Source organism: Carcharodon carcharias (genome assembly GCF_017639515.1).
Source record: "Carcharodon carcharias isolate sCarCar2 chromosome 39 unlocalized genomic scaffold, sCarCar2.pri SUPER_39_unloc_7, whole genome shotgun sequence".
NCBI classification, from domain to species: Eukaryota; Metazoa; Chordata; class Chondrichthyes; order Lamniformes; family Lamnidae; genus Carcharodon; species Carcharodon carcharias.
The window spans coordinates 290001-302824 of record NW_024470846.1 but is presented as its reverse complement, the minus strand read 5'-3'; positions in this window follow the sequence as shown (position 1 = coordinate 302824).

Here is a 12824-nt window from a genome sequence, read left to right as displayed (position 1 = left end):
AAGCTGAAAAGCTATAGCCCTGCCTATATATATATATATATATGTAAACATATGAAAATGATCATGACCCTAATTAAACTAAATGCTGTAGATTATCTTTGCAGGACCCCTGACTACAGTAGCCACTATGACAACATTTCAGAACACAAAAGCCCAATTCCAACAGATCATTGCTAAATCGCATTGACTTGGCAGTCCCGAGTATAGTGCTGTTGTCACTGGGCTAGTAATCCAGAGGCCCAGGGTCATGTGCTGGGGACATGGGTTCAAATCCTACAACGGCAGACGGTGGAATTTGAATTCAATATAACTCTGGAATTAAATGCCTCTTGATGACCACGAAACGATTGTTGTAAAAGAAACACCATCTGGTTCACTAATGTCCCTTTGGGGCAGGAAGTCAGCCGCCCTTACTGGCCTACATGTGACTCCAGACCCACAGCAATGTGGCTGACTCTTAATTGCCCTCTGACCAAGGGAAATTGGGGATGGGCAATAAATGATTTTCTAGCCAGCGACACCCACATCCCATTAACAAAAGAAAAGGTCTATCCCATTGGTGCTGATCGTGACGATATGTGTTCCAAACGTCGATAACCCTCTTCACATTCAATCTCAGCATAAGCAAACACTCAAGGCGCAGCGTTCACCCAACAGTCTTCTATTCGGACACCATGGATGATGCACTGCTGACATCTTCCTTCTGTTTCTCCAAAACTCCAAAATCAGAACTATCACCTTGGGGCTCAAAGCGCTGGTCCCACGCAACACCTTGCCCTCCTTCCCCTCCCCATCCACCTCCCGCTCCCCTTCCTGTTCCCGCAGCATTTTTCACTGCATCAGGCCTGTTCCACTGCAGGCTCCTGTGCACCATCAGTTTGTAATGACTCTTCTATTGTGCCCCTGTCTCAGCCCTTCCCCTACCTGGACCCACTGTTCCTCTACACCTACCTCCTCCATTCCGATGCACCTTGGATCAGCCTTGTTGAACCCAGCATCAGTCATCTGTCCTGAAAGGTCAGTCTGAGTGCCTTGAAGCTATTAATGCATGTAATATTTTGGAAAACAGCTTTCTTTCAAAATAGAGGTTTGGCCCGCGAGTGTGTCTTAATTGGATTAACAACAGCTACTTTGGGTGCTTTAATGTGTGCTAGTTTTGATATGTAAATGGAGAGATAGCATGCATTTGCATTTTTTGGATAGAGCAATCAAGAATTGGGGTGAAAGCTGTTGCCTACCTAGCAGCTACCAAGCAATATGTTGATATTACTAATAAAGCTGGTTTTATTGTTAGATAGGTTCAGTTCAGAGGTTGTCGCTACAATGATAATTTGATGGGGCTGGTAGGTATAACTCTGGCAGTTTTGGGGTGTGCCGAGCAGAGGTAACGTGAGAACAAAAGGCAGTTGTACATTTCCAACAGGCTCCACAGGAACCGAAGTGAAAAGAACTTCACTTTGAATTCGTAACTTGAAAATGCTTTGCCTGATGTTTGGTTAAGTCTATGTTGCTGATGCCTTAATGGAGATTAGTTTGGGAATTTGTTAAAAGTCATGATAATAGTTATTTGTGTATATATTTAACTTGTAAATTAATAAATGTCTCATGCAGTTTGATAGAAACTCCTCGAGAACTGGTAGTCTGATTCCTGAATTTAGAGCTGCCTCCCAAATATAATCACTTGAAAATAAAGGTTATGACAGTTGTTTAAAGTTGTTTAAAACAACTCCGCTTCACTAAGTGTTGTGTCATAGTAGCAGGCCAGGGTTATTACCTGGTAGGTCAGCATGAAAATGGATGGCTGAGTTTGGGGGTGCTCAGATAAGACCTGGGTGGTGCCTAAACCTGTGCTCGCTGTGTTTGGAAGAATGAATACAATTAATAAACGGAGAGCTGGGCGGATTCTCGAAGCCCTTCCAATGTGGGGAAGCTTGGTGAGTGGGACAACTCAATTAGTTGGGAGATCAAAAATCCATTTTGCATCTGAGGTATGGTCTCTAGCAGTTGGGCTCTCGGGACTAAGGTGGGCCGAGATTCCTGGCGAACAAAATCCAGAAGCCCCCTTTGCATGTCATGATTAATCATTAGAAGGCCGCCTCACCTGAGTTAAGTATCCCCTCCAATTTAAGTTGCACAACCAGCGAGATATTACGAACACATGAACGTAAGGAGCAGGAGCAGGTCATCTGGTTCCTCAAGCCTGCTCTCTGTCATTCAATTCGATCGTGGCTGATCTGATAGTTGCCTGAAATCTGCATCCTGCTCACCCCCATTGCCCCACCCCCAATAACCTATTAACCCCTTGGTTACCAAGTACCTATCCAACTCTGCCTTGAAGAAAAACATTCAAAGATTCTGCTTCCGCCACCTTTTCGGTAAGAGAGTTCACAAGATGCACGACCCTCAGAGAGAAAAAAAAAATCTCCTCATCTCTATTTTAAATGGGTGACCCCCCCCCCGCCCCCCCAATTTTTAAAGAGTGAACCACAAGTCCTGGATTCTCCCATGAGAGGAAACATCTTCTCCACATACACCCTCTCAAGACCCCTCAGGATCTCAAAGATTTCAATATAATATGCTTCCTACCCTTCTAAAGCCCAATGTATACAATCCTGTCCAACCTCTCCTCATAAGATAACCCACACAATCCAGTCTGGTAAACCTTCTCCGAACTGCTTCCAATACATTTACATCCATCCTTAAACAAGGTGACCAATACTGTACATAGCACTCCAGATGTGGTCTCACCAATGTCCTGTTTTACTGAAGTATAGCCTCCTACTTTTGTATTCAGTTCCCCTCACAATAAATGATAACTTTAATGATTAGCTTAACTAATTACTTGCTGTACTTTCCTGCTAGCATTTTGTCATTCATGCACTAGGACACACAGATCCCTCTGCACCTCAGAGCTCTGCAATTGGAGTCATACCCAGCACAAAGGAAGATGGTTGTGGTTGTTGGAGGTCAGTCATCTCAGCTCCAGGACATCACTGCAGGAGTTCCTCAGGGTAGTGTCCTTGGCCCGACCATCTTCAGCTGCTTCATCAATGACTTTCCTTCTATCATAAGGTCAGAAGTGGGGATGTTCGCAGATGATTGTACAATGTTCAGCACCATTCGCGACTCCTCAGATACTGAAGCAGTCCATGTCCAAATGCAGCAAGACCTGGACAATATCCAGGATTGGGCTGACAAGTGGCAAGTAACATTTATGCTACACAAGTGCCAGGCAATGATCATCTCCAACAAAAGAAAATCCAGCCATCACCCTTTGATGTTCAGTGGCATTACCATCACTGAATCCCCCACTATCAACATCCTGGGGAGTTACCATTGACCAGAAACTGTACTGGACCAGCCAGATAAATACTGTGGCTACAGGAGCAGGTCAGAAGCTAGGAATGTGCGATAAGTAACCCACCTCCTGACTCCCTAAAGCCTGTCCACCATCTACAAGGCACAAGTCAGGACTGTGATGGAATACTCCCCACTTGCCTGGATGAGTGCAGCTCCCACAACACTCAAGAAGCTTGACACCATCCAGGTCAAAGCAGCTCCGCTTGATCGGCACCCCATCCACAAACATTCACTCCCTCCACCACCGACGCACAGTAGTAGCAGTGTGTGACCATCTACAAGATGCATTGGAGGAATTCACCAAGGCTCCTTCGACAGCACCTTCCAAACCCACGACCACTACCATCTAGAAGGATAAGGGCAGCAGATATATGGGAAAACTACCACCTGAAAGTTCCCCTACAAGTCACTCACCATCCTCACCTAGAAATATATCGGCTGTTCCTTCACTGTCGCTGGGTCAAAATCCTGGAAATATCTCCCTAACAGCACTGTGGGTGTACCTACACCATAGAGACAAAGTCCTGGAACTCCCTCCCTAACAGCACTGTGGGTGTACCTACACCACAGGGACAAAATCCTGGAACTCCCTCCCTAACAGCACTGTGGGTGTACCGACACCACATGGACTGCAGCAATTCAAGAAGGCAGCTCACCACCCCCTTCTCAAGAGCATCTAGGTACGGGCAATAAATGTTGGCGCAGCCAGCTATGCCCACATCCCATTAATGGATAAAGATTATATAGATAATGTGCTTCCCTTTTATTCTTACTGCCAAAATGGACAACGTCACATTTCCCTGCATTATACTCCATTGGTCAGATATTTGCCCACTCTTTCCTTTTCTTTTGAAGTCTCTTATGCCCTGTTCACAACTTACCTTCCTACCTATGTGTGTGGCATCAGCAAATTTGGCAACCATCCCATCCATCCCTTTATCCAAATCAATAATAAAAATTGTAACCAGTTGAGGTCACAGCACTGGTCCCTGTGACACACCACTTGTTGCATCTTACCAAGCTGAAAAAGACCCATTTATGCCTACTCCCTGCTTCCTGTTAGGCAGCCAATCTTCTTTCCATGCTAATCTGTTACCCCATATACCATGAGCTTTTATTTTCCACTATAGCTTTTGATGTGGCACTTTGTCAAATGCCCTTTACAAAACTAAGTATAGTGCATCCACTAGTTCCCCCTTATCCACAGCACATGTTACTTCCTCAAAGAAGTCCAATAGGTTGGCGAAACACGGTTTCCCTTTCACAAAACCAGGTTGACTCTGCCTGATACCCTTGAACTTATCCAAGTGTCCTGCTATATCTTCTTTAATAATAGCTACTAACATTTTCCCTATCACAGATGCCAAGTTAACTGTCCTGTAGATTCCCATTTTCTGTCTCCCTCCCTTTTTTTGGAAAATGGAATTATGTTTCCAATCTTCCAATCTAATAGAACCTTCCCTGAATCTAGGGAGTTTGGGATAATTAAAACCAATGCACCAACTATCTCACAATCCAATTCTTTTAAGACCCCTAGGATAAAGCCAATCAGAATGCACACACTTGTCAGCCCACAGCTCCAACAATGTACTCATTACCACTTCTCTCATGACTGTAATTTTCCTGAGTTCCTTCCCCCTATCATTTCCTGGTTTATAGCTGCTTTTGGAATGTTACTTGCATCCTTTATGGTGAAGACAGATGCGAACTAACTGTCTAATACATCTGCCATTTCCTTGTTTCCCAATTATCAATCCTCCAGACTCGCTTTCTATAGGACCAAGGCTCACTTTGTGAACTCATTTTTTTATAAAAAATATTGATAAAAACCATCTGTTTTTATATTTCTGGTTAGCTGTCTCTCGTACTCGAATTTTTCCCTCGTTATTAATCTTTTAGTTATCATTTGCTGTTCCTTATATTCTGTCTACTCTTCTGGCCTTCCACCTGTATTTGCATAATTATATGCTTTTTCTTTCAGTGTAATATTATATATGACCTTTCTAGTTAACCATGAATGGTGTCTCAATCCCTTGGACTTTTTCTTACTCGTTGGAATGTATCGATTCTGTGTATTCTGAAATATCCCCTTAAATGACTGCCCTGAATCTCTGTTGACCTATCCATTAACCTAATTTGCCAACTCAGTTTAACCAGCTCTGCTTTCATGCCCTTATAATTACCCTTTTTATGTTTAAGAACATAGTCTCGGACCAACTCCTCTCTCCCTCAAATGAAATGTGAAATTCAATCATATTATGATCACTGCTCCCTCGGGGCACTTTCACAATGAGATCGTTAATTACTCACACCTCATTGCACAATACCAGGTCAAGTATAGCCTGCCCTCTAGTTGGATCCAGAACATGCTGTTCTAGGAAACTATCCAGTAAACATTCGATGAACTCCTCAGCTTGGATATCTTTGCCCTTCTGACTTTTCCAGTCTATATGTAGATTAAAATCTGCCATAATTATTGCTGTGCCTTTCTGGCAATCTCCCTTCATTTCTTCCTTTATGCTCCATTCTAGCATCTGGTTACTATTCGGGGTCCTGTGCACGACGCCCACAAGCGAATTCTTGCCTCTGCCAATTTCTAGTCTCTATCAAAACCATTTCCACTTCCTCGTTACCTGAACATAGGTCATCCCTCCCTATTGTGCTAACGTCGTCATTAACTAACAGAGCCTCCCATCTGCCTTTCCCTCATTTCCTGTCCTTCCTAAACGTCCTATACTCTTTGATATTCGGGTCCCAATCCATATCCTTGTGCAGCCATGTCTCCATAACGTCTACCAAAGCGTACTTACTTGTTTTGAAGTCCGCTCTCAGCTCATCTCTTTGGCTTTGATTGCTACATGCATTCAGATAAAGAGCTTTTAGTTTAAGCCTTTTATTCTTTTTATAACCTCCTGTCTCAGCTTTTGATTTACTGTTAGATGTGCACCCTCTGTCCCTTCCTCTCACTTCCTGGAATAATACCATTTCCTTGTGTTTTGTCTCTTTTCTGTGATCTAACCCTAACCCTAACCCTAACCCTAACCTTAACCCTAACCCTAACCCAAATTCTATCCCTTGCCCTACAATTTTTTTTAAACCCACTCCACTTCCCTGGTTTTGCTCGCAAAACCCCAGAGCTAGCTTTGCTTCACTTCCTGTCCTTCCTGTAATCTTTAATATTCAACGTCCTATAACCTTTAATATCGCACTCTCAGCTTAGCTGTTTTGTTTTAAATGTGTTGTGCGTTCAGATACAGAGCCTTTGGTGTTACCCTTTTATTCTTTTTATAACATCTAGTCTCAGCTGTTGATTTTACTGTTAGATTTATATTGTCTATCACCTCCTGTCACGGTCTGTTTCTCATTTTCCATATTAAGACCTCTCTCTTTTGCCTTGTCTCTACTCATTGATTTACCACTTCTTCCCACGTTTGTACCCTTGCCCTCACTACTTAGTATAAACCCCTCCCTGCTCACCTAGTTATGCTCTCAAAGCACCGGTCCCAGCACTGTTCAGGTGCAGACTGTCACAATGGTGCAGATCCCATTATCCACAGTACTGGTGTCAGTGTCCCATGAACCGGAACCCACTTCTCCCACAGCAGGCTTTCAGCCACACTTTCCTATCCCTAATCTGATTTGTCCGATGACAATTTACACTGGGCTCAGGTAATAATCCAGGAATCATGTCCTTTGAGGTTCTCCTTCTTAGTCTGGTGCCTAGGCCCTCATACTGACCTTGCATAACCCCCGATTGTGTCCTGCCTATGTCGTTGGAATATGAACATGGACTACCCACAATGACTGGGTCCTCCCCCTCCCACTGCAAGCTCCTCTCCAGCCCTTAGCAGATGTCCCCAACTCTGGCACCGGACAGGCAAGACAGCACTTGAGAACAGTGTCAATCCCTCTGGCTATACTGTTCTCTACTGCCCCTATATCCCTTGTAACTACCCCCCACTTGAATGGCTTTGGTCATGAAGGTATATTAATGTTTGTAATGTTCTTGGACATTAGCTGTAAATTTGACTTGTATTAGGGTCTGTGCCTGTGTGTGTGTGCGTCTTAATTGGATTAAAGCCAGTTAGTATGGCCACTTCGATGTATAGTAGGTTGATGTGTTAATTAGGTAAATGTAAGGCTAGAAGTTAAAGAGTACATTGGCATTTGTTGAATAAACCATTCAAAAGAATGGAGTACAATCTTGCAGCTAGCTAGGAGACCCCACCAACTAATAAAATTGGTGCTATGGAAGGGGTTTTAATGTTTGATGAAGTGTGGTTCAAAGACCTAGTGGTACAATGAGAATTCACGTTCAAATGGGAAGGCTAAGTATTAACAGAAAGGAGTTTTGTATGGGCAGATCGGGGGGGCACATAAGATCTAACCAGTCTGTAAGCCCTACAACTGTGTCTACAAAGGAACCAATTGAAAAAGACCTCATTTTGAATTCATAAGGACAAATGTGCTTTGCCTGGTGTCTGTTTAAAGTCTATGGGTTATTGTCGCCTTGGTGAAGATTTACCTGGGAGTGATTAATTTGGGGATTTGCTTAAAAGTTATTATGGTAGTAATTTGTAGACTTGTGTATGTGTTTGATTTCTTGTTAAATCAATAAATGTTTAAGTTAGTTTATATTAAAAAAAAACCTCTTGAGGCTTGATGGTTTCATTTCTGAATTCAGAGCTGCACATCAAACATACAATTTGAAATTGTAGGTTATGACAGTTGATCAAATTTCCCTCTGGGATTTAAACAACTCAGCCTTTACCAACTGATGCTTCCTAAGAATTGGGGGCTTGTCCAGGATAATATTTGTAATTCCTTGATTGGTTTGGAATTGGTGAATCTTAAGGATATGATTACAAGAAGCACTTTGATTTCGGGAGTTGGTGAGGTTTTTCACAAGTGGTGAGACTACAAGATGGCTTTGGCAATCGCTAAGATGTGTCTTGGAGTAGAAGGTATCACTCTGATCGGCTTACAATACATGTCCAAGAATAAGTCAACAGAGTTGTTGGATAAGTCACATCTGGGGTTACCTGTGGGGGCTAAGAAATCAGATATAATTAAAAGTATAGCACAGCATTTAGAGTTGGAAATGATATCTGACATTAGTGCCACAGCTGGAGGTAGTGAGACTTCAGTTACAAATGAAAAAGTTTGAATTTGAACAAGCAAAGGAACCACAACAAAATTGAATTAGAAGCAAAGGAAAGAGGACTGGCATTTAAAAGGAAGCAAGCAGGAAGGCAGGAGAAAGAAAGGAAGCTGGAACTGGAATTTCAGGCAAGAGGGAGAGAGAGAGAGAAAGAGAATACCTGCTTAAAATACTGGAAGTTAAAACAAGAGATCTCGGATTCTGAAGAGAGTTCTGATGATGATAAAGCATATCTAAAACCCAGTGGGGTGATGTTTAGATTTGTACAAGCCCTTGCAAAGTTTCAGGAAAAAGATGCTGAAGCATTATTTATTTCATTTGAGAAGATAGCTAAACAGATGAAATGGCCGAAGGAGTACTGGACGTTATTGTTACAGTGTAAGTTGCTGGGTAGAGTGCATGAGGTATATGCTTCGCTGTCTAAATAAGTTTAGGCGAATTATGATGTTATGAAAAAGGCTGCTTTGAGTGCATATGAGTTGGTTCCTGAGGTAGACAGGCAGAAATTTAGGATTATGAGAAAACAGCTAGGGCAAGTCTGAGAGAGTGAAACAAAGGAATTTTGACTGGTGGATGCGGGGCATTAAAAATAAGACAACAAATGCAGCTGATAGGGAATAATTGTTTTGAAAGAACTTAAAGACTAAATCCCTTCGGTAGTGAGAATTCATGTGGAGAAACAAAGCGTTCAACCTGTAAGGCAAGCAGCAGAGATAGCTGATGATTATGAGTTATTTCATAGTTCTAAACCTTTTTTTTTGTGACCTTTCTCATATTGGAAAATAATAGAAAGTGGGGAGGTGAAAGGAAAGTAAAAAGTGAGGGAAGACGAGTAGCTGCAAATTCCCAATCAGTATTTTTTTAAAATCAGAATGAAAAGGAAGGTGCTGAGCGTAGAAGTGACTTTTGAAAATTGAGGTGTTTTCACTGTAATAAAGTGGTGCAGGTGAAGTCAGTGTGTTGGAAATTGCGGGGAAAATCAGGAATTGGAATTATTGTGGTGCAGAAAAGCTCTGGAAGTAAAAGTACTGTGGATTCTGAGGTTCAGGCACAGGGGAAAGCAATGGTTTGTGTTCAGGTGAAACATGGAGGATCAATGAAAGGTAAAGAAGTGGGAATTTGTTCACAATTTTCCAAAGAGAATCATGAGGAGCAGGTTGCAGACATGTTTAAGGATTTTTTTGCGTGAAGGAAAAGCCTTTTCATGTGTACAGGGTAGAGTAGGTAAATATGTTAAAATTTTAAGAGACACTGGGGCTAGTCAATCCTTAATGTTGTGGGATATTCGTTGCTCAGAGGGAGTGTTTCAGGAGGTGATAATAACTGGGGTTCATGGAGATGCTAAATCTATTGCGTTGTGGAAGAAAAAAATAAAAAGCATATGGAAGCTGGTGAAGTTATTGCTGGGGTGGTGGAAAAATTGCCCATTGCAGGGGTTCAATTTATTCTGGGTAATGATATAGCTCAATACAAATGTGGGTGTTGCCTATAGTAGTTGAGCAGCTTGTAGAAGTATTTTCAACAGAGGCGTTATACAGAGGGCATCCTGGGTTGCTTCCAGATAGTGAGATAATGAGGTCACAGGCACACAGGTTGAAACAAGAAAAAACAAGACGGACAGGCAGTTCAAAGGCAAGAAGAAGGTGTCGAAATCAAATTATCTGGAAGTGTGTTTGATAACATTCTTCAGAAAGAAAGACTACAGGACAATTCAGCTGAAGAGTTTAACTAAAAGGAGGTTAGTGCAGTTACAGAAAAAAGTTTGCATTTAAAACAGTTATATCAGAAAGCTTATTCAGAAACAGAAGCAAAATATATTCCGGTATCGTATTACCTTAAGGGAGATATTTTAATGAGAAAATGGAGGCCAGGTCATGTCTCAGCAATTGAAAGCTGCAGGGAGGCGCAGCAGAGTTTTATCCCATTAGGGTATATAAACAGATTTTGAGAATTGCTCATGAAATTCCAATAGGTGGACCATTAGTAATTGGGGAAATACAGGAAAAGTTAGAGTTTTTTTTTGGCCAGGATTACATAGGGATGTAGTCAAATTCTGTCAAACATGTCACACATGTCAAGTAACAGGGAAACCACGAGCAGTGATTAAGCTGTCTCCTTTAATTCCAATATCAGCATTTGAAGAACCTTTTATTAGGGTCATCATTGATTGTGTAGGACACCTCCCTAAGGTTAAAAGTGGAAATCAGTACTTACTGACAACAATGGATGTGTCTACCAGGTTTCTTGAAGTGATACCTTTAAGGTATATTACAACAAAGAGGATTGTGAAGGAGTTAACTTTTTTTGTTAAAGGTATGATTTACCTAAAGAAATATAACCAGATCAGGGTTCAAATTTCATGTCACAGCTGTTTAAGGAAGTAATGAACAGTTTGGGGATAAAACAGTTTAAGACAACAGTTTATCATCCAGAGTCACAAGTAGCTTTGGAAAGAGAGCATCAAACTATGATGAGAGCGTACTGTCAGGATTATCCACAGGGTTGAGGTAGGGGAATTCCATTCCTGTTAATTGTTATTAGGAACACTCCTAATGCATCTACTCATTTTAGCTCTTTTGAGCTAGTTTATGGCCATGAGATAAGGGGACCATTGAAATTGATTCATGAGAAACTGGTGGGTCAAGACTCAAAAACTATTCGGCTGGATTACAGACCAAGTTTCTGGGGAAAGATTGAACCAGCCAGCTGCAGGGCTTGCATTTCAACATGGCACTCAGGCCTTCGAACACGTGTATTAAGGGAGATCTCCATATATAAATAACTGAGCAGTGCAAGATTGTGTGTGGTTAACAATCCCCACCCTTTCCAGTGGAAAATTCTCCCACCCACTGCCACCACCAAACTTAGAGTCATGGGACATTCTGGCCCCTGACAGCACCTACGATTGGGTTCCTTGTAAAAGCAAAATACTGCAGGTGCTGGAAATCTGAAGCAAAAAAATCTGACCTGCATTTATCACATTCTGCTTTCTAACCTGAAGGCTACCATCAGCACCACCTTTACCCAGTATCACTAACATTAATGCCCTTTGTCCTTTTGCCTGTGACATCTCTGGCACTCTCTCTCTTGCCTCCACCTATCACTGGCCTCCTATCCAGCTTCACCTGCTCCACCCCACTCTAACAGAATCAATTTCATTCCCCCTCCCTTAAACAGTGCAAAATCAATTACAGTTTTACTTCTCTTTAGCTCTGAAGAAGAGTCATACAGATTCGAAATGTTAACTCTTTTCTTCTCTCCACAGATGCTATTAGACCCGTGGAGTTTTTCCAGCATTTTCAGTTTATCTTTTGGTTGATTGTTGCTGCATTATCCAAGCTGATTGTTACTCAATTGTTTATCTAAATGTTTACTTTGTACAATTGTTACTAATTGTTTATCAAAGAATGTGGTTTATTCGCAAAATATCTGAAAGAACATTACCAATGGCCATCACGAAAAGTACAATTAATTTCAACTGTTACACATGGATCACGAAATGCTTCAATACAATCAATGAATATTACAGTCATTTCAATATGGTCATTACAGATAGTCAGACAGTGCAATGGTGTTGGAGTTATCGACATAAATCATATTGCACCCTGAGGTGCTTCAATACAATTGTGATACATGTCCTATTCACTGCATACATTCATTGTGAGCCGTACAGCCCGAGGGGTCTATACAGTTCCCAGTCCCTCGGTGCACTGTGACAGAAAGGTCTTAGACAGTGACCTTTCCCAATTGTGCCGTTGCAGCAGCTGCACTAAGCTTTAGTGCATCCCTCAGTATGTAGTCCTGGACCTTGGAATGTGCCAGTCTGCAACACTCGGTCGGGGACAACTCTTTGCGCTGGACGACCAACAAGTTTCGGGCAGACCAAAGAGCATCTTTCACCGAGTTGATGATCCTCCAGCTGCAGTTGATGTTTGTCTCAGTGTGTGTCCCTGGGAACAGCCCGTAGAGCACAGAGTCCTGTTTCACAGAATTACTCGGGATGAACCTCGACAGAAACCACTGCATCTCTCTCCAGACCTTCTTTGCAAAGGCACAATCCACAAGGAGGTGAACCATGGTCTCGTCCCCACCACAGCCACCTCGAGGGCAGCGTGCAGAGGGGGTGAGACTCCTGGCGTGTTGGAAGGATCTGATGGAGAGGGCCTTTCTCACCACCAGCCAAGCTACATCTTGGTGCTTGTTGGAAAGTTCTGGTAATGAGGCATTCTGCCAAATGACTTTGACAGTCTGCTCGGGAACCATCCCACAGGATCCACCATCTCCTTTTCCATCAGGGCCTCTA